Below are 26,237 nucleotides of genomic sequence, written 5' to 3' on the forward strand. Positions count from 1 at the left end.
ATGTTTCTACTGCTCTGGTTATATAATGGGTGCAGAAGTGGATGCTGCAGGTTTATTTATGTAACTGGTGTTTGAGTGCCACGTCGATTTATTTATCTATGTAACTACAACACCATTATGAGGGTGGATTTGCTACCTCCGCTGTCCCGCTCGGTTATAACGGACCCTCCCCGCCTGGTTTCCATCAGCTGGGGGCAGGTAACCCCCCCCCCCCAAGTGGTTTTCCCAGGTGATTTGAGGAAGTTCCCGAAAAGAGGTTGAGTGGTTTGCTGGTCCCGGGGAGAGTCCTGTGGAATGTGTTCAGGTACTCAGGTGCCCTGAAGAAACTCTGTGATAATCCACCTTTAAAACTCCTCAGGGACAGATTAGCCTGACTGGGGGAAAAAATACAACAAAGATTTACTTTGACAGCAACGCGGTGATGTTGAGGCTGAAGGACACCTGGCTCTGTCCCGGAGCGAGAAGCCTGTCATTTACTAACTGCAGCCGATGGCTTAATGATTAAGGTAGGAACCTCAGGGAGGGTCTCCTGGCATTGGGCAGTACCACCTCATAGGGTGCAGGCCGGCCGGCCGGGATAGTGGCAGAGGGGCTTTAAAAGAGCAGAGAGCACTGGTACTAAATGAAGGTATGTCTCTCTCTCTCCCTGCTTCTCTCCCTCGCTCTCTCTGTCTCTCTCCATTCTCTATTTGTTCTGGTTTCCTGCTCTGCTTTTCTCAATCTATTCTCTTTCTCTTTCCCTCTACCCTCTGATTCTATTTCTCTCTCTCTCTCCCTTTCTCCATTTCCCCTTCTCTCCTCCCTCTTTCTTTCTGTCTTTGCATTCTCCAGCCTCCCTTCCTTTCTGTTTCCCTCTCTGTCTCCTTTCACTGTTTATCTCCGTGTTTCTCCCCTTAGTCATTCCTCTCTTTCATTTTGTTTCTCTCTCTCCCCCTGTTTCTATCATTCTTACCTCCCCCTCTGCTTTTTCTCCATTTCTGTTTCCCTCACATTTTTTCTCCCTCTATATTTTCCATTTCTCTGCTTTTCCCTCCCTCTCTCGCACACACTCCCTTTTCTCTCTGTGTTCTCTCTCTCTCCCTCACTCCTTTCCATCGCACACTCACACTAATGCCTGGTGTTTCACCAATGCAGAGAGATGACAGACAAGTGGGAGCAGACCGGATTGACAGCCGCGAGCTGCTGGGCCAGGCTGAGGTTTCATTCTGTTCGCTGAGATGAGCAGTTTCAGGTAGAGCACTCACTGAGAGAGTTAACAGCATCTCTTAAACTCAGCGTGCTGTGCCGAGCTCACTGGTCCCACTGCAGGTTATTACATTATAACTCGGGTTTCTTTAACCTGCTGTTATTTTACTAGGACATGTTTTTTTTTACTATTTATTCCTCGCTTTTACTGGTAGATCTGTCTAATCACTTCTGGGCTGCACGACACGGTCGTAGGAAAAAGGTGGGGGACAGAAAGCTACCGAGGTACCTGTCTGAGGGCTGGGGCCTGAGCAGTGGACAGGTCACAGTAACGGGGTAGGCTATCGCCCCAAGGAGTGAGGGGCATTGGAGGCACCTGGAGGATGGGGGGGGGGGGGGTCATAATGTGCAAAGAAAGAAAGAGGGAGACAAGGAGAAGGAAGGAATGGGGAGAGAGAATGATATGAGGAAGAGAAAGTCTAATGGAGAGAGAAAATGAGAGAGTGAATGAGGGGGGAGAGAGGGAAAATGAGAAGATAGGAAAAGAATGAAGGGAGGGAGAAGAATGGGGAGAGAAGGGATGAGGGGAAAGAAAGAAGAGATGAATGAGGGAAGAAAAAAGGAATGAGAGGGAGAGAGAGAAAACGAACGAGGAGACAAAAAGCATGGGCGAGAGAAGAGTTTGAGGAGAGAGACAGAATGAGGGAAGAGAGAAAATGGAGCAAGGGAAAGTATAATAGAAAGAGAGAAAGAAAGAGAAGAGAAAATGAGGGGGAATGGTGAAATTGTGAGCGAGAGAGGGAGAGAGCGCTGGCCGTGGAGAGCGCTCACTCTCTGGGCTACATGTCCCTGTGATACCAGACTCCACCTTGCCTGTCAGCTTTGAATAATGTTGCCGGTTGCTCAGGTAGATCTCGGATACTGAAACCGTAGATTCTCTGGTCTGACCAGGGGTGAACTTTAGCCGGGTTCAGCGGCATTTAAAGTGGCTAATGATGAATTTAGTGCAAGACTGTAGCCTTTGTTCAGCCTCCACATCTGGTTTCTCTTAAAGCAGCGTAGACTGAAATAATGTTTTTCACCCCTCACTCTGTGATGGCTGTAAATTATTGCACAGCCACCGTTTCCAAACAGGCGAGTGAAAAGTCAGCGAGCGTTTTAACTTCCACGCTGTGATGTTCTTCATTAAAGCAGTAAATGCTGTATTTAACAGTGTCGCTCCTGACGGCAGCTGGATCCGGGGGAAAGGCCTGTGAATCGGGGACTATCCGAGTGTCACGTCAAACTCATAAGAGGCGGGATCTAGAACTTCAAGTTTTGGGAAAGTGGCACTTGAAGGCATTTGGAGGCTGCTCCCCTGACCAACCTGGTGAGTCTCCAATTTATTTTACATTTTATTACCAGATTAACCCCAGTGCTTTCCTTCCAGACTTGAAACATCTGTGTTTTGAATATGCAGATATAACCCCAGGTCAATACCAGTGCAGTCCTGTCCATAAATGTTTGTTTAAAGAGTATTGTTCAGGCGGCTGTTAAGTCCCTCTGCGCTCGGCAGCACTGAAGGGCAATGAATGGGTAAAGGGGACGGGTGGATAAAGGGGACGGCTGCTGTTTGCGACCTGTCGCTCCGCAGTGTTGCTGTGTGATGGCTTTAGTTGGGTGACATTGCTGGACTGATATGGGATCCAAAAACAACACAGGCTGCTTCAGTTACAAAAAAAAAGTCACTTAGCAGCAATTTCCTCTGACGATCAATTTGCTCCTAATGGACCAATTTCTGGACCATGCAACAGCGGAAAAGGAGACATCCTTCGAGCAGCGAGAGGGGTTCAGACAGAGTTTGAAGGGAGGGAGTCACTGCTGACAGGCAACACAGTTAAACTGCTGGACAACACGCCAGGGTCTGCACAGGCTGCACTCCCCGAGTCTCCTTCACTTCTACTCCTTAAATTCGGCGCACAGTCAGGATGTTGCACTTTGCGCTTTCTTCTGTTAACGACAGAAAGAAAACTGCAGACTTACACGGGGCTCCTCAGTGGAATCTGCTGGGTAAGGGACGGTGGGTCAATAGGGGAGGTAAGAGGGAGGGGGAGTGTGAGGAATTGAGGGAGGTTAGAGGGACTGAGGGAGGTTAGAGGGAGTGTGAGGGAGGTTAGAAGGACTGAGGGAGGTTAGAGGGAGTGTGAGGGTTAGAGGGAGTGAGGGAGGTTAGAGGGAGTGTGAGGGAGGTTAGAGGGAGTGTGAGGGAGGTTAGAGGGACTGGGGGAGGCTAGAGGGAGTGTGAGGGAGGTTAGAGGGACTGAGGGAGGTTAGAGGGGTGTGAGGGGGGTTAGAGGGAGTGAGGGGGGTTAGAGGGAGTGAGGGGGGTTAGAGGGACTGAGGGAGGTTAGAGGGAGTGTGAGGGAGGTTAGAGGGAGTGTGAGGGGGGTTAGAGGGAGTGTGAGGGAGGTTAGAGGGAGTGAGGGGGGTTAGAGGGAGTGAGTGAGGTTAGAGGGAGTGAGGTAGGTTAGAGGGAGTGGGGGGGATGTGATTATGATGTACAGACTGGAGAAAATTGTTAAAATGCCTGTTTACTTATTTATCCTGTAATGATAATTCCATTTTGTGAGACAGCCCGTTTAAGGTGAACATAGTGAAAATTGTAAAGAGAATATTAATCAGAGTCCCAAAGGCACATGTCGTGTATCTCAGTAACCAGCTGGAACAAATCAATGGGACGTAGGAGAGGGAGTCAGCACAGGGCACTGATTTAAACTGATCCAAAATCGGTACAGTGATGCTCAACAATCAAGCTGTGCAAAATTGGATGATCTAACCCAGAGGGACAGTGGGCAGGGTTCGATCAGCTTCTGGCGAGAAGTCTGTGTGTGAGAACATTGAGAGAATGGCCTTTTCTCTGATGTCCTCTGTGATTGAATACTCTGTTGATAATTTTGGTCCGACCACAAACTCACTACTCTCACCATCAACTCCCTCCAATTCCCCAGCCACTGGACCCCAGGCTGAACCAGACTGTTCACTATCTCAGTTACTATTTAACCCTGAGCTGAGTTTCTGACACCATCTCCTCTCCATTGCAAAGACCACCTATTTTCACCTCCTTAACATCGCCCGTCTCTGCCCCTGCCTCAGCCCTCCTGCTGCTGAAACCCTCGTCCATGCCCTTGTCACCTCCAGACGCGACTATTCCAATGATCTCCTGCCTAGCCTCGCATCTTCGACCTTCCATAAAGTTCTGCTCATCCAAACTCTGTTGCCTGTACCCTATCCTGCACCAGGTCCCACTCCCCCATCTCCCCTGTGCTGGCTGTCTTATGGTCCGCCAGATTCCCATCCTCTTGCTTACATCCCTTGATGGCTTCACCCCTCCCGATCTCTATAACCTCCTCCAGCCCTGCAACCTTCTCCCCCAAGAATTCTCTCTACCTCTAACTCTGGCCTTTTGCACATCCCCCCTCCCTGCGCCCACCATTGGCGGCCGTGCCTTGAGCCGCCTGAGCCCCACGCTTTGGGACTCCCTCCCTAAACCCCCCCCCCCCCCCGCCACCTCCACACCTTCTCAATTAAGACGCTCCTCTTTGACCCCCTCCTAATATCTCCTTCCATTTGTTTCTCTGTGAAGCCCCTTTTTTCCATGTTAAGGGAGCTATAGAAATGTATGTTATATTTGTTGTTGACAATGACAGTCACGGTGACGGTGATTATTATTGCTGCCTTGGGGGTGAAGCTGTACCCATCCACAGCGCCAATTGAAGATTCGGTCACACCCCGCTCATTATGGGCAGTGCAGGCCCGCGTTTCCGATCTGCACTGCTGGTGGGCGAGGCTCCACTGGACACTCGGGTGAGGTACCCAAGGCTGGCTGATACTCGTGCAACTGTATCCCAGCAAAGGAGGGTAACCACAGGAGAGAGGGAAGGAGAAAGAAGGAGGGTAACCACGGGAGGGAGAGAGAGGGAAGGAGAAAGAAGTGACAAGAAAAGAAAAAACTATCACAGTGTCTGGGTTGCTGTGCAGACAGATGTTGCTGGGCCTGTGCAGCGGTTTGTAAATTATTCTCCACTTGTCACTCAGTGCTGAGCATTACTCATTCCCCTGCTCCTGTTAATCACCTCCATTTACCTTAATGGATTTTAATTAAAGTATTAATTTTTTTATAAGGGCATTTTGTAATTTCCCACTTTCCCTATTTAGATCTCTCGCCCCTGAGCTACAGGCCACTCTATTTACAACAGAACCATTTATTTAATCATTCTCGGGATTTTGGCATTGCTGGTAAGGCCGGCAATTATTGCCCATCCCGAGTTGAGCAGAGAGGAGTGTGGAGAGCCTTCTTCTGGAACCGCTGATAGCGGCTTTGATACAACTGAGTGGTTTGCTCGGCCACTTCACAGGGCAGAGTCAACCATGTTGGTGCGGGACAGGAGTCACATATAGGCCAGACTGGGTAAAAATGGGAGGCTTCCCCTCTCCCCCAGTCCCCCTCCTCTCCCCCAGACCCCCTCCTCTCCCCCAGTCCCCCTCCTCTCCTCCCAGTCCCCCTCCTCTCCCCCAGTCCCACTCCCCTCCCCCAGTCCCGCTCCTCTCCCCAATCTCTCTCCCCTCCCCCAGTCCCGCTCCTCTCCCCAATCTCTCTCCCCTCCCAGTCCCCCTCCTCTCCTCCCAGTCCCCCTCCCTCACTCCCCCAGTTCCCCTCCCCTTCCCCAGACCCCAGTCTCCCTGTACCTGCTCTCCCCGAGTTCCTCGCTGTAATGCAGTTCCACACACCTGCAGTGACTGGAGTGGGAAACTGGTGATGCTAAGAATTGTCCAACAGCCCATGGCCCACTTACCCACCTGAGATACCGAAGGACCCCTAGATGCCTTTTACAATGCCTGTATTTCCCCATCTGAAACCAGTTTAATGCCAGATGTTCTTTCCTCTCTGTTTATCCCTTCCTGAAGGTGCTGACTCATGCTGGGAAAGATTCCAGAGAACCAGCCTGCCCTCAACCTAGTGGTTTGCTGATGAACTACAGGGGGCATCGCAAACCAGCAGACTCATTGATATCCACACATGCACTTTTCAATGAGAGGTCATTGGTTGGTGATCTGGAGTGGGAACCCTCCCTGATTTTTCTTTCCTCTTTCCTTCCTGGCAATATTAGTCATTTGAGAATATACTGATGAGAGTAAAAGTGCTGCAATGGACCTCAGCTAAGAATGGGGAGCATCAGCCAGTGTTCCCGGTCCTGACCGCTATCCAATGGCCACTAATGGAAAGTTTGGGTGTGGCTTGAGGACAGGATCAGGTTTGGCTGTGATGCCCCCCCGTGGTTGAATTGTCTGTTGACATTCACTGTCTAGGCTCACACTCGCACTTGAGCTCTTGGGTGGGGTAATGAGGGACTCGGTGCTGATGGAATTGCAGGCAAGCAGGACAGGAAGGGAGAAAATTGGCAGCTAACAAAGATACAACGAAGGACATGTTAAATCAAAAGCACAGAAATCGAAGGAATGTCTTAAAACAAATCCATTAAAACATTTTTAGCTTCTGCTAAAGCTTTTACCAGAGTTTAAAGAAGTTTGAAAACGACTGAAACTCAGCTGAAAACGAGTGTTTTGGTATGTTTTAGCCAGATGTCTGATTTTCAAACCACACACACACCACCTATGCAATACAGTGTCAGCTGCGGCTCAATGGATAGCTCTCTTGCCTCGGAGTCAGAAGGTTGTGGGTTCAAGTCCCACTCCAGAGACTTGAGCACAAAATCTAGGCTGACACTCCAGGGCAGTGCTGAGGGAGTGCTGCACTGTCGGTGGGGCAGTGCTGAGGGAGTGCTGCACTGTCGGTGGGGCAGTGCTGAGGGAGTGCTGCACTGTCGGTGGGGCAGTGCTGAGGGAGCGCTGCACTGTCGGTGGGGCAGTGCTGAGGGAGTGCTGCACTGTCGGTGGGGCAGTGCTGAGGGAGCGCTGCACTGTCGGTGGGGCAGTGCTGAGGGAGTGCTGCACTGTCGGTGGGGCAGTGCTGAGGGAGCGCTGCACTGTCGGTGGGGCAGTGCTGAGGGAGTGCTGCACTGTCGGAGGGGCAGTGCTGAGGGAGTGCTGCACTGTCGGAGGGGCAGTGCTGAGGGAGTGCTGCACTGTCGGAGGTGATGCCTTTCAGATGAGATGTTAAATCCTCTCAAGTGGATATAAAAGATCCCACGGCACTATTTGAAGAAGAGCAGGGGAGTTCTCCCCGGTGTCCTGGCCAATATTTATCCCTCAACCAACATCACTAAAACAGATGATCTGGTCATTTATCTCATTGCTGTTTGCGAGACCTTGCTGTGGGCCAATTGGCTGCTGTGTTTCCTACAACAGTGACTGCACTTTGAAAGTACTTCATTGGCTGTAAAGCACTTTGGGACGTCCTGAGGTCATGACTGACGCTATATAAATGCAAGTCTTTCTTTCTTTCTTGAGCTACACAGCACCAAAGTGCTAAGGCTCCCTTTCTCACGGGGTATCCCGTTCATCCCACACAGTGTGTGGCCATAGCTGAACCTTCAGAGAACCACAGACGACAGACAAGCACTGCAGGATAAATTCAGTGAGTTACGCCCGCCTCGAGCAACCAGATTGGAGAACCAGCAGCCTCCTGGACCTACCCTTAAACGGTCTGGGGGTGATTGTCACTCTACAGCACACTTCCTGGATTAAAGTGTAAAAGCAGATTGGAGATTGGCCTGCTGATATCTGTGGTGTAACCAGGTCAATCTACACAATAGGTTAACAACTCCATTAAACTAACAGACAAGGGTTTTAAAATTATGCTTTATATAAAATGTCACTACAGAACCAAAATAAATTAATGGCAATATTCTCCCATTGCATTGCCCCAGGAGCCCCCCCCCCAATAACACTGTCCCAGGACCCCCATTACATTGCCCCAGGACCCCCCCATTACACTGCCCCATGACCCCCCCATTACACTGCCCCAGGACCCCCCCATTACACTGCCCCAGGACCCCCCATTACACTGCCCCAGGACCCCCTATTACACTGCCCCAGGACCCCCCCCATTACACTGCCCCAGGACCCCCCATTACACTGCCCCAGGACCCCCCATTACACTGCCCCAGGACCCCCCCATTACACTGCCCCAGGACCCCCCCATTACACTGCCCCAGGACCCCCCCATTACACTGCCCCAGGACCCCCCCATTACACTGCCCCAGGACCCCCCCATTACACTGCCCCAGGACCCCCCCATTACACTGCCCCAGGACCCCCCCATTACACTGCCCCAGGACCCCCCATTACACTGCCCCAGGACCCCCCATTACACTGCCCCAGGACCCCCCCCATTACACTGCCCCAGGACCCCCCCATTACACTGCCCCAGGAGCCCCCCCCCAATAACAGTCCCAGGACCCCCATTACACTGCCCCAGGACCCCCCATTACACTGTCCCAGGCCCCCCCATTACACTGCCCCAGGACCCCCCCATTGCCCCAGGACCCCCCCCCATTGCACTGCCCCAGGACCCCCCATTACGCTGCCCCAGGACCCCCCCCAATAACACAGCCCCGGGACCCCCCCCCCATTACGCTGCTCCAGGACCCCCCATTACACTGCCCCAGGACCGCCCCCCCATTACACTGCCCCAGGACCCCCTCCCCCCCCCATTACACTGCCCCAGGACCCCCCATTACACTGTCCCAGGACCCCCCCCCATTACACTGCCCCAGGACCCCCCCCATTACACTGCCCCAGGACCCCCCCCCCATTGCCCCAGGACCCCCCCCCATTACACTGCCCCAGGACCCCCCATTACGCTGCCCCAGGACCCCCCCCAATAACACAGCCCCGGGACCCCCCCCATTACGCTGCTCCAGGACCCCCCATTACACTGCCCCCCCATTACACTGCCCCAGGACCCCCTCCCCCACCATTACACTGCCCCGGGACCCTCCCATTGCACTGCCCCCATCACCTTTTCTCATTCTCATTAAACAGACACAATGGGGAAGTGATCAACAGCCAAGAGCAGGTCCCTTTAAATGAACGTTTCCGTTAACAGGTCTGTTCTGTCCTACCCTCCCATCCAGGAGGTAATTTGTTGAACACTAAATGCAGGTCTGTGCTGGTAAACTGCACTCCACCTGAAAAGGTGGATTAGAGACAAAGAGCAGGAGCAGCATGAAAAGCGAGGGAGGGAGCTTGAAGTGTCGATGTTTGGTTACTGACTGGGAGATTACAGATAATGGGAAAGAACAGAGGGCGAGAAAGGGAGAGGGAGACTGAGAGAGAAAGGGGGAAGAAGACAGAGAGAAGAGGGGAGCGAGAAAGAGACAGAGAGAGAGAGAGAGAGAAAGGGAAAGAGATATGGAGAGAGGGAAAGAGAAAGAGACAGTAAAACAAGGGAAGGGAGATAGGAAGAGACAGTGAAAGAGAGATAAGAGTAAGAAAACAGTGCAAAAAAGAAAGAGGAAAAGGTAGACATAGTGTGAGAGGAGAGAAATATCTGTTGCAAAAAGAGAGAGAAATAAGCAAACCATTAGAAAAAAGTAAAGGGTTAATTGACTGATCCGCATTCTCAGAGAGGATCTACACTCGGGGAAAGCATGGGTTGGAGAATGGGCACTTCACGTTATAGTCCGATCTCACAACTGTTCCCTTCAAGTGCAGCTCACACTGGGACACGGAATCAGGGAATTAAACCACAAGAGAACGAACTAAAAGCAAAAGGACAAAGTGAGAAAACCAGAGCCAGAGACGAGAGAAGTGACACATCTGTGGGCAAGGGGAGAACCAAAAAGGCAGAGAACAAGAAAGAGTAGGAAAGTGACCGAGAGAAAGGCAAAATAAAATAAGGTGAGAGAGAACCAGACACAGAGAGAAAAGGGCAAAGATACTCCGAGAAACTTCTACTGCAATACAGAGAGTGAGCAGTGGAGAAAGGGAGGGGAAGGGGCTCCGGTTCCCACAGCAAAACCGAGCGAGGGAGACAGAGAGAGACCTACTATGGTGAAAGTGAGACACACATTCCAGCTCCCAGCAGGAGGTAGTGTATCAGCGAGTACTGCAGCAATTGTTCTGACTACCCTGCATTAATTCGATTGTGACCAGCCAGTAGAGGTTGACCTGAGGAAAGCCAGTGTACAAGGCGGGCGGGGGTGGTGGTGGGTGGGTGTGGGCTGCAGGGCTGTCACCTCAGTGAAGAGTCTGGGCCCCGCAGTGCAGCACAGACACCAAGGCTGAAGAGAGTAGGAGTGAAGTGAGGTGCGTCAGGAAGTTCTGGTTAGGTGACAGCAAGCTTGGGCTTTAGGAGCCTGAGAATAATTACGTTTTAATGACCTACAGAAGCAAAATGTCCCTTCATATTAAAATGTTTTTGATGCTGAAATCCCAAACAGTCTACCAGTGACTACAAGAACCAATGGAAACTTAGCACTAGCAATCTTACACGAGGACTACTTTAGATTATGCATTTACATAGGAAGGAACATAAGTAACAACAGAAAATGTTGGAAAAACTCAGCAGATCAGGCAACATCCGTGGAGAGAAATTTGAGTTGACGTTTCGGGTCGAACCCTTCTTCAAAACTGGAAAGAAAAGAAAATAGATCGAAGGCAGGGCTGCGATCGGACAAAAGAAGTGAAAGAAACAAAAGAAGTAAAAGAGACAATAAAAGGTATTAGAAGCTAGATGAGATGGTAATAGGCTGAGATTAGGTGTAAAGTGTACTGGCAGGGCAAGAGATAGCTGCCAGGTGTGAGAGAGAAACAAAAGGAAAGGGATGGGGGGAAAAGGAGTGGAAAACTTACAAGAAAAAATGTAATAGGGGCCGAGGTTATGATCATAAGTAGGCCGTTCAGCCCCTCGAGCCTGTTCCACCATTCAGTTAGATTATGGCTGATCTGTATCTTAACTCCATCTACCCGCCTTGGTTCCATAACCCTTAATACCCTTGCCTAACAAAAATCTATCAATCTCAGTTTTGATATGTTCCACTGACCCAGCTTTTTGAGAGGAGAGAGTTTGGCAGGGGGGGGGGGGAGCAATTTTACTGATTGACAATGCTGCATGCAGCTGTACGTGACGTGTCAGGGAGGAAAATTGTACCATTGAGGCATTTGCCCTCCATACCCACGATCCCGTGAGGCATTGCCATCACCCGCAGCTCCGTACTGGGAATGCTAATTATGTCAAATTTGCCTGGCCGTGTAATCTGGACCGGAAACGACGCGTCGTCCTCACAGCAGGAATTTACAGTGAACTTACTCAACTCATAGAAATGAATGCGACGGGGGTTGGAAGGGGCAGCATGGTCAAGTCTTTCATTGGAGTGTCATCACAGCACGCCATGCAGCGGTAGAGAACGAAAGACTCGCATTTATATAATGCCTCAGGACGTCCCAAAGCACTTTACAACCAATGAATTACTTTTTGAAGTGCAGTCGCTGTTGTAATGTAGGGAACGCGGCAGCCAATTTGCACACAGCAAGATCCCACAAACAGCAATGGGATAATCTGTTTTAGGTGTTGGTTGAAAAGAAAGAAAGACTTGCATTTATATAGCGCCTTTCACGATTACCAGATGTCCCAAAGCGCTTTACAGCCAATGAAGTACTTTTTGACCTGTCGTCACTGTTGTAATGTTGAGGGATAGATATTGGCAGGACACGGGGAGAACGTCCCTGCTCTTCTTTGAAATAGTGGGCATGGGATCTTTTATGTCCACTTGAGAGAGCAGACAGGACCTCGGTTCAACATCTCATCCAAAAGACGGCACCTACCACAGTGCGGCACTCCCTCAGCACTGCACTGGAGTGTCGGCCTGGACTTTGCGCTCAAGTCTCTGGAGCGGGGGGTTGAACTCACAACCTTCTGACTGAGAAGTGAGCGTGCTACCCACTGAGCCACGACTAAAGCGGTAAGACATGGCTCCACACTCGCCATTCCCCTTACCTCAGCCACACCAGCAAGTAGTTATACAGGGTATTGGTGAGGCCACACCTGGAATACTGCGTGCAGTTTTGGTTTCCATATTTAAGAAAAGATATACTTGCTCTCGAGGCGGTTCAGAGAAGCTTCACTCGGTTGATTCCGGAGATGAGGGGGTTGACGTATGAGGAAAGGTTGAATAGATTGGGACTCTACTCATTGGAGTTCAGAAGAATGAGAGGCGATCTTATCGAAACATATAAGATTGTGAGGGGGCTTGATCGGGTGGATGCGGGAAGGATGTTTCCACTGATGGGTGAGACTAGAACTAGGGGGCATAATCTAAGAGGGTAGTAAATCTATGGAATTTGCTACCCCAGAGAGCTGTGGAAGCTGCAACATTAAATAAATTTTAAATGGAGATAGACATTGTCCTAGCAGATAAGGGAATTAGGGGTTACGGGGAGAGGGCAGGGAAGTGGACGTGAGTCTAGATTCGGATCAGCCATGATCCTATTGAATGGCGGAGCAGGCCCGAGGGGCCGTATGGCCTACTCCTGCTCCTACTTCTTATGTTCTTATGTTCCCCACTGGACGGGAGACAAATTAGCAGAGGGTACTACACCCACTCCGGGATGATTTTGGGCAGCCCTGGAATAGGAATGACTGGGAAATTGGGGCACAGTCTCCCAGCCTGTCCCCCCCGGATCCAGCTGTGGGAAGCGAGAGAGAGAGAGAGACAGGAGAGGGATTAGCTCAGCAGCTGCAGACAGAAATCAACTCTGGAATGCCAGCTTCTTTTTCTGCTCAGCAGAAATATTGGCTTATGAAGTATTCACCGGGATGGAATTAACTGTACCAAGTTAGGAGATTTAGTGAAAGGCTGATTGTCTGTCTCGCAAAGCGCTGTGAGAAGCAAGGTATAATGCAGAGTCTCTCCGTGGGGTGCAGAGGATGAGGTACAACTGACCTCTCCGCGCTTGGCTAATCAGCCTTTCGCTAACTGGATTTGAGGATTGTGGCAACTGACTTAGCCGTGAGTTTCATTCTTCTTTAACTGGTTGGTCTGTCCCATGACAGAAACTGACAAGGTGGCGTTCATTTGTCTCATTCACGGACGCTTTCAGGTCAGACGGCGAGAGCCTGGAATCAGGAGATTGGCAGCGGATCTGGCAGGGGCCAGTAATAAATGAGACGGTTACTGTACCAGAACATAATTGGGACTCTCTGTCGTTTGATCCTTGCCTAAAAGATTCACAAAGAAAACATACATGCCTTTTTGACCAAGTTAATAATCGCTGCCCCACTGGGGAAAGTTTCACACTGTTAGCATTCCCCGACTTGCTGAACAGAAAGTATTAAACATTCAGAATTTGCCTCCCCAGAGATTAGCTTCTGCAAAAAAAATCCAATTCAGAAATTCAGTCAGTCTTGTGTTCACATTGAAAGAAAGACTTGCATTTATATAGCACCTTTCATGGCCTCAGGATGTCCCAATGCACTTTATAGTAAATGAAGTACTTTTTGAAGTGTAGCCACTGTTGTAATGTAGCAAACGCAGCAGCCAATTTGCACACAGCAAGCTCCCACAAACAGCAATGTGATAATGACCAGATAATCTGTTTTAAATGTTGGTTGAGGGAGAAATATTGGCCAAGACACCGGAGAGGACTCCTCTGCTCTTCTTCCAATAGTGCCAGGGAACCTTTTACATCCACCCGAGGGGGAAGAGAAGCCTTGGTTTAATCCGAAGGACGGCGCCTGCAACAGTGCAGCACTCTTGCAGTACTGTACTGGAGTGTTAGCCTGGATTACGTGCTCGAGCCTCTGAAGGAAGATTTCCTTCTCTTATTCTGTAGCAAAATTGCCAGTATTTTCTTTTAAACAGGTTTACAATTTCATTAATCACAGCCATGGACATCTCCCCCTCCTTCACACTGAGGTGAGGGCTATCAGTGTTGAGGAGCAGAATACTGTTCTACTCCTTGTACTGAGTGCCATCATCATGTATGTCCAGATCATGTATAACGTAGGGTTAGATGTGGCCCATACTTTACCCCAACAATGGGGCATATTTTTACCATCACCACCTGGGCAGTAACCTGAGATGATTGCCCACCTGTTCTAGAAACCACCCGAATTTTGTTGCTGAACCTTGCTGGGGTACAGTTCCATTGGCACCGACTCTTGCTGGGGTACAGTTCCATGGGCACTGACCCTTGCTGGGGTACAGTTCCATTGGCACTGACTCTTGCTGGGGTACAGTTCCATGGGCACTGACCCTTGCTGGGGTACAGTTCCATTGGCACTGACCTTTGCTGGGGTGCAGTTCCATGGGCACTGACCCTTGCTGGGGTACAGTTCCAGGGGCACTGAATCTTGCTGGGGTACAGTTCCAGGCGCACTGACCCTTGCTGGGGTACAGTTCCACTGGCACTGACCCTTGCTGGGGTACAGTTCCATTGGCACTGGCCTTTGCTGGGGTACAGTTCCATGGGCACTGACCCTTGCTGGGGTACAGTTCCAGGGGCACTGAATCTTGCTGGGGTACAGTTCCAGGCGCACTGACCCTTGCTGGGGTACAGTTCCAGGGGCACTGACTCCTGCTGGGGTACAGTTCCATGGGCACTGAATCTTGCTGGGGTACAGTTCCATGGGCACTGACTCTTGCTGGGGTACAGTTCCATAGGCACTGACCTTTGCTGGGGTACAGTTCCATTGGCACTGACCCTTGCTAGGGTACAGTTCCAGGGGCACTGACCCTTGCTGGGGTACAGTTCCATGGGCACTGACCCTTGCTGAGGTACAGTTCCATGGGCACTGACCCTTGCTGGGGTACAGTTCCATGGGCACTGACCCTTGCTGGGGTACAGTTCCATGGGCACTGACCCTTGCTGGGGTACAGTTCCATGGGCACTGACCCTTGCTGGGGTACAGTTCCATGGGCACTGACCCTTGCTGGGGTACAGTTCCATGGGCACTGACTCTTGCTGGGGTACAGTTCCATGGGCACTGACCCTTGCTGAGGTACAGTTCCATGGGTACTGAATCTTGCTGGGGTACAGTTCAATGGGCACTGACTCTTGCTGGGGTACAGTTCCATGGGCACTGAATCTTGCTGGGGTACAGTTCCATGGGCACTGACCTTTGCTGAGGTACATTTCCATTGGCACTGACCATTGCTGGGGTACAGTCCATGGGCACTGACCTTTGCTGAGGTACATTTCCATTGGCACTGACCTTTGCTGAGGTACAGTTCCATGGGCACTGCCTCTTGCTGGGGTACAGTTCCATGGGCACTGACCCTCGCTGGGGTACAGTTCCATGGGCACTGAATCTTGCTGGGGTACAGTTCCATGGGCACTGACCCTCACTGGGGTACAGTTCCATGGGCACTGACCCTTGCTGGGGTACAGTTCCATGGGCACTGACCCTCGCTGGAGTACAGTTCCATGGGCACTGACCCTCGCTGGAGTACAGTTCCATGGGCACTGAATCTCGCTGGGGTACAGTTCCATGGGCACTGACTCCTGCTGGGGTACAGTTCCATAGGCACTGACCCTTGCTGTGGTACAGTTCCATGGGCGCTGACCCTTGCTGGGGTACAGTTCCATGGGCACTGAATCTTGCTGGGGTACAGTTCCATGGGCACTGACCCTTGCTGGGGTACAGTTCCATGGGCACTGACCCTTGCTGGGGTACAGTTCCATGGGCACTGAATCTTGCTGGGGTACAGTTCCATGGGCACTGAATCTTGCTGGGGTACAGTTCCATGGGCACTGACTCTTGCTGGGGTACAGTTCCATGGGCACTGACCCTTGCTGGGGTACAGTTCCATGGGCACTGACCCTTGCTGAGGTACAGTTCCATGGGCACTGACCCTTGCTGCGGTACAGTTCCATGGGCACTGACTCTTGCTGGGGTACAGTTCCATGGGCACTGACTCTTGCTGGGGTACAGTTCCATGGGCACTGAATCTTGCTGGGGTACAGTTCTACAAGCCCCATCCAACGGCGGTCACAGGACAGTGATCGGGAACGTGGATCCATTTCTGCTTTTCTCCCTCTCTAATCCAAGGGCAATAAGGTCATTTGTAGCCCCCCAACTGAGATCGGCAACTCAGCACAGTCTGGGGTCTGAAGTGTGTCAATGGCAATCTGTCAATCCAAAACTGGCCGTTCCCTGGGCTGTACTAACAGACTGGACATTGGTTACAGTGTTATGACTTAGACACGATTGCAAACGCACGGGTGGAACTTGTCTCTGTGACTCTGCTCAGTGATTTCTCTGTACTCCATCGGTTACTGTTTTGGTTGAAGTTCTATCTTTATTCTGGCACCATTTGCTGACTTGGTGAAGGGATTATGATGGCAATTAATTTTCCTGTTGGTGCCAATCAAAGCCAAATGTCACTCGGGGAGGGGGAGGGTGTGGGGCAGGCTCATTTTTGTTGCTCCATTTCATGTAAGGGAAGTCTTGTATCATGTAAGTAATTCTCCAGGTTCTTTTGTCTGTCCATGTTTGGTTAGACATGGTTTTCCTGGTGCTTAGAGAACAGCACAGGTCTCAGCTCCAGCCTGCTCTCTGCCTAGTAGACTCAGTGGGTAGCACCCTCGCCTCTGAGTCATAAGGTTGTGGGTTCAAGTCCCACTCCAGGGACTTGAGCACATAAATCTAGCCTGACACTCCAGTACAGTACTGAGGGAGTGCTGCACTGTCAGAGGTGCCGTCTTTCAGATGAGACGTTAAACCGAAGCCCTGTCTGCTCTTTCAGGTAGATGTAAAAGATCCCAAGGCACTATTTCGAAGAAGAGCAGGGGAGTTCTCCCCAGTGTCCTGGCCAATGTTGATCCGTCAATCAACAGCACTAAAACAGATTATCACATTGCTGTTTATGAGAGCTTATTTTGTGCAAATTGGCTGCCGCGTTTCCCACATTACAACAGTGACTACATTTCATTGGCTGTAAAGCGCTTTGAGATGTCCAGTGGTCGTGAAAGGCGCTATATAAATGCAAGTATTTCTTTTAGTCATTGCCAGGGAGTTAATCAATCATTGTGACACATATCAAGTGACTGACAGCAGCTTCAAGATGATAGGAGATATCAACACCTCGGGGTCGCTGCATGATGGTCAAGGAGATATTAATGGTAACTCAGGGCCATCAACCCCTTGTGAGACTCTCATGCAGCACTCAGAATGTCTGCTCTCACTCCAGCACTGTCACTTCATTTCTCATGACTGCGTGGAGCATATGGGAGTTAGTGGCTCTATCAGAGAGTGTTCGAGGGGTGTGAGGTATATTAGAAAGTGTTACAGTGTGAGGATTTGGATATATCAGAGTGTTACAGTGAGGGGCGCAGGGTATATCAGAGTGTTACAGTGAGGGTGTAGGGTATATCAGAGTGTTACAGTGAGGGGTGTGGGGTATATCAGAGTGTTACAGTGTTGGGTGTGGAGTATATCAGAGTATTACAGTGAAAGGTGTGGGGTATATCGGAGTGCTACAGTGATGGGTGTGGGGTATATCAGAGTGTTACAGTGAGGGGTGTGGGGTATATCAGCGTGTTATAGTTTGAGGCGTGGGGTATATCAGTGTGTTACAATGAGGGGTGCAGAGTATATCAGAGTGTTACAGTGATGGGTGTGGGGTATATCAGTGTTACAGTAAGGGGTGTGGGGTATATCAGAGTGTTACAGTGAGGGGTGTGGGGTATATCAGAGTGTTACAGTGAGGAGTGTGGGGTATATCAGAGTGTTACAGTGAGGGGTATGGGGTATATCAGAGTGTTACAGTGATGGGTGTGGGGTATATCAGTGTTACAGTAAGGGGTGTGGGGTATATCAGAGTGTTACAGTGAGGGGTGTGGGGTATATCAGAGTGTTACAGTGAGGAGTGTGGGGTATATCAGAGTTACAGTGAGGGGTGTGGGGTATATCAGTGTTACAGTGAGGGGTGTGGGGTATATCAGAGTGTTACAGTGAGCGGTGTGGGGTATATCAGTGTTACAATGAGGGGTGCAGGGTATATCAGAGTTACAGTGAGGGGTGTGGGGTATATCAGAGTTACAGTGAGGGGTGTGGGGTATATCAGTGTTACAGTGAGGGGTGTGGGGTATATCAGAGTGTTACAGTGAGGGGTGTGGGGTATATCAGTGTTACAGTGAGGAGTGTGGGGTATATCAGTGTTACAATGAGGGGTGCAGGGTATATCAGTGTTACAGTAAGGGGTGTGGGGTATATCAGTGTTACAGTGAGGGGTGTGGGGTATATCAGTGTTACAGTGAGGGGTGTGGGGTATATCAGTGTTACAGTGAGGGGTGTGGGGTATATCAGTGTTACAGTGAGGGGTGTGGGGTATATCAGTGTTACAGTGAGGGGTGTGGGGTATATCAGTGTTACAGTGAGGGGTGTGGGGTATATCAGTGTTACAGTGAGGGGTGTGGGGTATATCAGAGTGTTACAGTGAGGGGTGTGGGGTATATCAGTGTTACAGTGAGGGGTGTGGGGTATATCAGTGTTACAGTGAGGGGTGTGGGGTATATCAGTGTTACAGTGAGGGGTGTGGGGCATATCAGAGTTATCTCATAGACTCTCCAGGACTCGGGGAATCTCAGACCACATCGGGGTTAGTGCCAGTGCTGGACAGCTCAGTGGGTATTTAAGTAGTGCCCGTTGGCTCACGTTACGGGACGGTGATGTGCTGCTTGTTTCTACGTCCCTCCTCTGACAGGTGAGTGGAGCTGGGGCCTGAGACCACGACGATCATCAAAAAAAAGGTCTTGTTCCTTTTTTCGAACCCGAATGATTTTTTGTAAAGTATTTCTGGATTGCTGCCCGGTTGCTCCCTATAGTGGAGCCAAGAGCACGAAGGGTGCAGGTACCAGCATGATCGAGAGGAACTATGGGCACCCAGCCACAATACTGCTCCAGGGGCAGGGGTGGGAGTTGCTGATGGTGCTGTTTGGGAATTTTGCTTAGTTAGAGAAAGAAGGAAATAAAATCGTGGCACATTACTGAGGGAAAGGGTGACACTCACTCATTGTATTAATCCTATACTTTAATTGAGGAAACCTCAGGCTGCTTTTAGATGAAGGTTTCAATAGAGAATCTTAGAATTTTACTGCACAGAAGGAGACTATATGGCCCAGTGTCCCTGTGCCACCTCGCTGAAAGAACTATCCAGTATGATTTGGACAGATTGGGCAGATGCATGGCAGATGCAGTATAATGTGGATAAATGCGAGGTTATCCACTTTAGTGGCAAAAACAGGAAGGCAGATTATTATCTGAACGGCAATAGATTGGGAGAAGGGGCAGTGCAACGAGACCTGGGAGCCCTTGTGCACCAGTTGCTGAAGGTAAGCATGCAGGTGCAGCAGGTGGTTAAGAAGGCAAATGGTATGTTGGCCTTCGTAGCAAGAGGGTTCGAGTACAGGAACAAGGATGTCTTGCTGCAGTTGTACAGAGCCTTGGTGAGACCACACCTTGAGTATTGTGTGCAGTTTTGGTCGCCTTATCTGAGGAAGGATGTTCTTGCCATGGAGGGAGTGCAGCGAAGATTCACAGAATCACAGAATCACAGAAACCCCACAGTGCAGATAGAGGCCATTTCAGCCCATCGAGCCTGCACCGACACATATCCCACCCGATCCCCGTAACCCCTACACCAACACATATCCCAGTAACCCCACTTATTTAATCCCCCTAACACTAAGGGTCAATTTTTTTATCATAGCCAATCAACCTAACCTGCACATCTTTGGACTGTGGGAGGAAACCAGAGCACCCGGAGGAAACCCACGCAAACACGGGGAGAATGTGCAAACTCCACACAGACAGTCACCCGAGGCCGGATTCGAACCCGGGTCCCTGGCGCTGTGAGGCAACAGTGCTAACCACTATGCCACCGTGCTGCCCACCAGACTGATACCTGGGATGGCAGGAATGACGTATGAGGAGAGATTGGGTCGATTGGGCTTGTACTCGCTGGAGTTTAGAAGAATGAGAGGGGATCTCATTGAAACTTATAAAATTCTAACAGGACTAGACAGACTCGATGCAGGAAGGATGTTCCCGATGGTCGGGGAGTCCAGAACCAGGGGTCACAGTCTAAGGATAAGGGGTAAGCCATTTAGGACTGAGATGAGGAGGAATTTCTTCACCCAGAGAGTGGTGAACCTGTGGAATTCTCTACCACAGAAGGCAGTTGAGGCCAATTCATTAAATATATTCAAGAGGGAGTTGGATATATTTCTTAAGGCTAAAGGGATCAAGGGATATGGGGAGAAGGCAGGGACAGGGTACTGAATTTGGATGATCAGCCATGATCTCATTGAATGGTGGAGCGGGCTCGAGGGGCCAAATGGCCTACTCCTGCTCCTATGTTTCGATGTCTCTGTGTTTCTATCCACTTAGTCCCATTCTCTTGTCTTTTCTCCATACCCTTTCACATTTTTCTTTATCAAGTATTTATCCACTTCTCTTTCAAAAGCTATTATGGATTCTGCTTGTTTCTGATAGGATATTCTGGGTAGAATATTCCGGTTAGGATATCCTGGGTAGGTTTTCCCGGGCAGGATTGTCCTGTTCTTGTGTCCGTTCCCTAGCCACCGACTCTATCCCTCTCCCTGGCATCTTGCTGAGGCTGAACCAGACTGTTCGCAACCTTGGTGTCATATTTGACCGTGAAATGAGCTTCCGATCAGTTTCGATCAATTATCACATACCTAAGATCACCTACTTCCACCTCCGCAGTATCACCCATCTCCGCCCCTGCCTCAGCTCATCTGCTGCTGAAACCCTCATCCATGCCTTTGATTGCCTAGACGTGACTATTCCAAAACACTCCTGGCTGGCCTCCCACATTCTACCCTACGTAAACTTGAGGTCATCCAAAACTCAGCTGCCCATATCCTAACTCGCACCAAGTCCCGTTCACCCATCACCCCTGTGCTCGCTGACCTACATTGGCTCCCGGTTAAGCAACACCTCGATTTTAAAATTCTCATCCTTGTTTTCAAATCCCTCCATGGCCTCGCCCCTCCCTATCTCTGTAATCTCCTCCAGCCCACAACCCCCCTCGAGATATCTGCGCTCCTCTAATTCTGGCCTCTTGAGCATCCCTGATTTTTATCGCTCCACCATTGGTGGCCGTGCCTTTAGGCTGCCTGAGCTCTAAGCTGTGGAACCCCCTGCCTAAACCTCTCCGCCTCTCTACCTCTCTTTCCTTCTTTAAGACGCTCCTTAAAACCTACCTCTCAGCCCTAATTTCTCCTTATGTGGCTCGGTGTCAAAGTTTGTTTGATAACGCTCCCGTGAAGCGCCTGGGGACATTTTACTACATTAAAGGCGGTATACAAATGCAAGTTGTTGTTATTGTGAGTGACGGTGTGAAATTGGATGCACTCCCTTGTGATCATGTGATCCTCCCCACGTGCTGTGCCCGGGCGATCCAATATGCCAAGGGCAGGAGCAGGAAGACCTGTCCCTCCAAGGCTGAACAAACCCGTGCAAAAACATCTCTCCTAACCTCTCACTTCGTGATTTGGTGCAGAACTTACGTTTATGCCCTCCAGTTACTGTGTCTTGATTGTGCCTTTGTCAGACACGTCTTGCAGTCCTGTCCCATGGACTTAGCGTGAAGACCGCGAACGAATATTTCCTTTTTAAGTGATTTTTGGAAGGATGTCTTTGAGAGTAAAGCAAGTTGTCCCGTGCAATATATTTATATTTGCTCCCCCCCCCCACCCTTCTCTTCCCTACCTTCCTTAAGCCACCAAGTCTTGCTACGGTTTAGCAGATGCCAGGAACCCTGCAACACCTCTCCCAAGTGGCCGTCCTCCACTGTATGAGCCTAGATAGTAAGCATTGACAGGCTATTCAGCTGTGGAGACCATCACAGCTGAGCCCAATCAAATCCTCACCAAATACCCATATACTTGTACTTGAGGCATCTCATTGAAAGACAATCTGAAAGAAAGACCTTGCATTAATATAGCACCTTCCATGACTTCAGGACGTCCCAAAGCGCTTTACAGCCAATTAAGTTTTTTTAAATTTACTCATTCACGGAATGCGGGCATCGTTGGCAAAGCCAGCATTTATTGCCCATTCCTAATTGCCCTTGAGAAGATGGTGGTGAGCCACCTTCTTGAACCGCTGCAGTCCATGTGGTGAAGGTACTCCTACAGTGCTGTTAGGTAGGGAGTTCCAGGATGTTGACCCAGCGACGATGAGGGAACGGCGATAAATTTCCAAGTCAGGATGGTGTGTGACTTGAAGGGGAACTTGGAGGTGGCGGTGTTTCAATGTGCCTGCTGCCCTTGTCCTACTAGGTGTAGAGGTTGTGGGTTTGGGAGGTGCTGCCGAAGAAGCCTTGGCGAGTTGCTGCAGTGCATCTTGTAGCTGGTACACACTGCAGCCACGGTACGCCGGTGGTGGAGGGAGTGAATGTTTAAGGTGGTGGATGGGGTGCCAATCAAGCGGGCTGCTTTGTCCTGGATGGTGTCGAGCTTCTTGAATGTTGTTGGAGCTGCACTCATCCAGGCAAGTGGAGAGTATTCCATCACACTCCTGACTTGTGCCTTGTACATAGTGGAAAGACTTTTGGGAGTCAGGAGGTGAGACACTTGTCGCAGAATATCCAAAGTACTTTTGAAGTGTGGTCACTGTTGTCATGTAGGAAACGCAGCAGCCAATTTGTGCACAGCAAGGTCCCACAAACAGCAAGGAGATAATGACCAGATAATCTGTTTTGGTGATGTTGGTTGAGCTATAAATATTGAGCAGGACTCCTCTGATCTTCTTCGAAATAGTGCCATGGAATCTTTTACATCCACCTGAGAGGGCAGACTTGGTTTTAACAGCTCATCTGAAAGACGGCGCCTCCGAGAGCGCAGCACTCCCTCAGTACTGCACTGGCGTGATGGCCTAGATTTTGTGCTTAATTCCCTGGAGCAAGGCTTGAACAACCTTCTGAGCCAGAGGCAGGCTTGTTACCCACTGAGCCATGGCTCACACCTTAAACAGGAACCCTGCCTCATTTTTCACCTCCACTGGCCCAGAGTCTATGAGGCCAATTGTAGCTCTCCAACTAAGGTCAACTAACTCATTGTAGATCAGCAATCGAACCAGGGACCTGGTCTGTACCTCACTGGACAGTGAACCTACCCCATCAGGCAACAAGGTCCTGCAAAATATATTTAAAAAGAGAGATCTGAAAATGAAATAGTCTCCCTTGTTTGTGGCAAAATTCACATCACCTTAAAAATTCTTCACCTACCCAACAGTCTCTGTCATAGGAACAGAAGAAGGCCATATATTAGCATGGATAGAGGATTGGCTAACTAACAGAAAACAGAGTCGGGATAAATGGGTCATTTCAGGTTGGCAAACTGTAACTAGTGGGGTGCCACAGGGATCAGTGCTGGGGCCTCAACTGTTTACAATCTATATTAATGACTTGGATGAAGGGACTGAGTGTAATGTAGCCAAATTTGCTGATGATACAAAGATAGGTGGGAAAGCAAATTGTGTGGAGGACGCAAAGAACCTCCAAAGGGATATAGATAGGCTCAGTGAGTGGGCAAAAATCTGGCAGATGGAGTTTAATGTGGGAAAATGCGAGGTTATCCACTTTGGTAGGAAAAATAAAAAAGCAAATTATTATTTAAATTCTACTATTCCACCGTTCAATTAGATCGTAGCTGATCTGTATCTTAACTCCATCGACCCGCCTTGATTCTGTAACCCTTAATACACTTGCCTAACAAAAATCTGTCAATCTCAGTGTTGAAATTTTCAATTGACCCTCAGCCTCAACAGCATTTTGAGGGAGAGAGTTCCAGATCCAGCCCTGAACAGCCTAGCTCTAATTTTAAGGTTATACTTTAATTCACTCCTTCATTTTCTAACCAGCTGGTAAGTCTCAACCTCAACCAAAGTTGAGAGGCGCTGGGAACAACTGATGTCGAAGTGAGTCTGCATAAGTGGGGTGTCAGCAGTGGTAGCACTCTCACCTGTGGGTCAGAAGGTCCTGGTTCAAGTCCCACTCCAGAGACTTTGGGACGTTTGCAAGACCTTGCTGTACTTCATTACAAATAGTAGCTAATTGACTGTAAAGCACTTTGGGTAGTCCTGAAGTCATGAAGGGTGCTATATAAATGCAAGTCTTTCTTTCTTTAAACAGCACAATACTGCAGGACCTGCAGAAAGCAGACCCAGAGTGTGTTAACAGTTGGAGTCGATGATTCCATAAGTGAGACTATAACTCTCTCCGAATCCAATCTGGGAAAGTAGATAGAAATCACTCCGCTCCCATCAAAGCTTCTCAGTTTTACCAAACTATTCGGGGCGTGTTACAGGAGTGCGGGGCTCAGTAAAAGTGAGGAGATTAGCCGTCAGCTTTTTTTTTAAGAGTTGTTCATTACTGATGCGGCAGAAAGCCAAGCTGTGCCGGCCTCTGATTGCCGCACCTCCTCCATTAATCACAGAATAGCTTTCACAGAGGCCTGCGTGACAGTATGCTGGCAAACACTGCTGTGTGCTTGAGGGCTGAGATCGTCTCACTTTAACCCAGTAACGCCCGGCTGGACGGGATTTCTGCACTGTCTGTTCAGCTCCTTTCCTGTAACCCTTATTGTCAAACTACTCAGAGCTTCCATCTCTCATTCCTTCAAAGCCACAGATACCTGATCCTGCACAATCTTCCTCTTCCCCTCACCGTCCCCTTGCTGAGATCCAGAATCGTCTCCTAATCTGTCCTAGGACCTAAAAACTATGGAACTTTGGAAAAAAAAAATTGTGTTTATCAAGGTGAGTGTTGCTAAGAAATGGAACTTTCAGGAACCCGCTGTCAACATCAAGCACTCCCAAATTCAAAGTACTCTGCCTCAAAACCTGCCTCAGCCCCAAACTCAGAGGAAGCGTCCCCATCTCCACCAGCGTGACATGTTTTTTCCCATTTCCCAACCATCCTGTGGCCTCTTTGAATGGGGTTGGCAAGCTGTGCCAAATTACTGGCAGTTTTGTGCTACAGGCCCTGCCCACTAGGAACTGGATTGAGACTGTCCAAACTCATAGGACCCTTACAGCCAATGGAGAGAGGAGACTGATGTCCCATCATTGAACCCAGCTCACAAAATGAAATGCCGGAGTCTAACCCACTGTGCCCAGAAGCTTCTTATCTCCCTCCAGCCCCCTTCCTCCTATAATCCAGATCCAAGCTTGGCGTCACCTGACCAATGTTCTACTTTCAGCCTTGGTGCTGTCTGGCATGATCCATGTACACTCTACCCTATCATGGACTCTACCCACCCATTTAATCCCCTCCCTCAGCCCATGTACACTCTACCCTATCATGGACTCTACCCACCCATTTAATCTCTCCCTCAGCCCATGTACACTCTACCCTATCATGGACTCTACCCACCCATTTAATCTCTCCCTCAGCCCATGTACACTCTACCCTATCATGGACTCTACCCACCAATTTAATCTCTCCCTCAGCCCATGTACACTCTACCCTATCATGGACTCTACCCACCCATTTAATCTCTCCCTCAGCCCATGTACACTCTACCCTATCATGGACTCTACCCACCCATTTAATCTCTCCCTCAGCCCATGTACACGCTACCCTATCATGGACTCTACCCACCCATTTAATCTCTCCCTCAGCCCATGTACACGCTACCCTATCATGGACTCTACCCACCCATTTAATCTCTCCCTCAGCCCATGTACACTCTACCCTATCATGGACTCTACCCACCCATTTAATCTCTCCCTCAGCCCATGTACACTCTACCCTATCATGGACTCTACCCACCCATTTAATCTCCTCCCTCAGCCCATGTACACGCTACCCTATCATGGACTCTACCCACCCATTTAATCTCTCCCTCAGCCCATGTACACTCTACCCTTTCATGGACTCTACCCACCCATTTAATCTCTCCCTCAGCCCATGTACACTCTACCCTTTCATGGACTCTACCCAGCTATTTAATCTCTCCCTCAGCCCATGTACACTCTACCCTTTCATGGACTCTACCCAGCTATTTAATCTCTCCCTCAGCCCATGTACACTCTACCCTTTCATGGACTCTACCCACCCATTTAATCTCCTCCCTCA

At 49.8% G+C, this 26,237-nt stretch overlaps 1 protein-coding gene across 1 annotated transcript in view; it reads left to right on the forward strand.

Moving 5' to 3' along the window:
- Nucleotides 1-2,398: 2,398 nt before the first annotated feature.
- The window catches only part of LOC147100431 (cell adhesion molecule-related/down-regulated by oncogenes-like), a 132,633-nt gene continuing 108,794 nt past the window's right edge, over nucleotides 2,399-26,237 (forward strand). Inside the window, exon 1 of the mRNA XM_085968135.1 lies at nucleotides 2,399-2,554. The gene's annotated coding sequence lies outside the window, so the exon portion shown is untranslated. The remainder of the gene's footprint in view (nucleotides 2,555-26,237) is intronic.

The sequence above is a fragment of the Somniosus microcephalus genome, chromosome 26 (assembly GCF_052327205.1).
Source record: "Somniosus microcephalus isolate GS21.2 chromosome 26, FLI_Smic_1.0, whole genome shotgun sequence".
Classification (NCBI taxonomy): domain Eukaryota; kingdom Metazoa; phylum Chordata; class Chondrichthyes; order Squaliformes; family Somniosidae; genus Somniosus; species Somniosus microcephalus.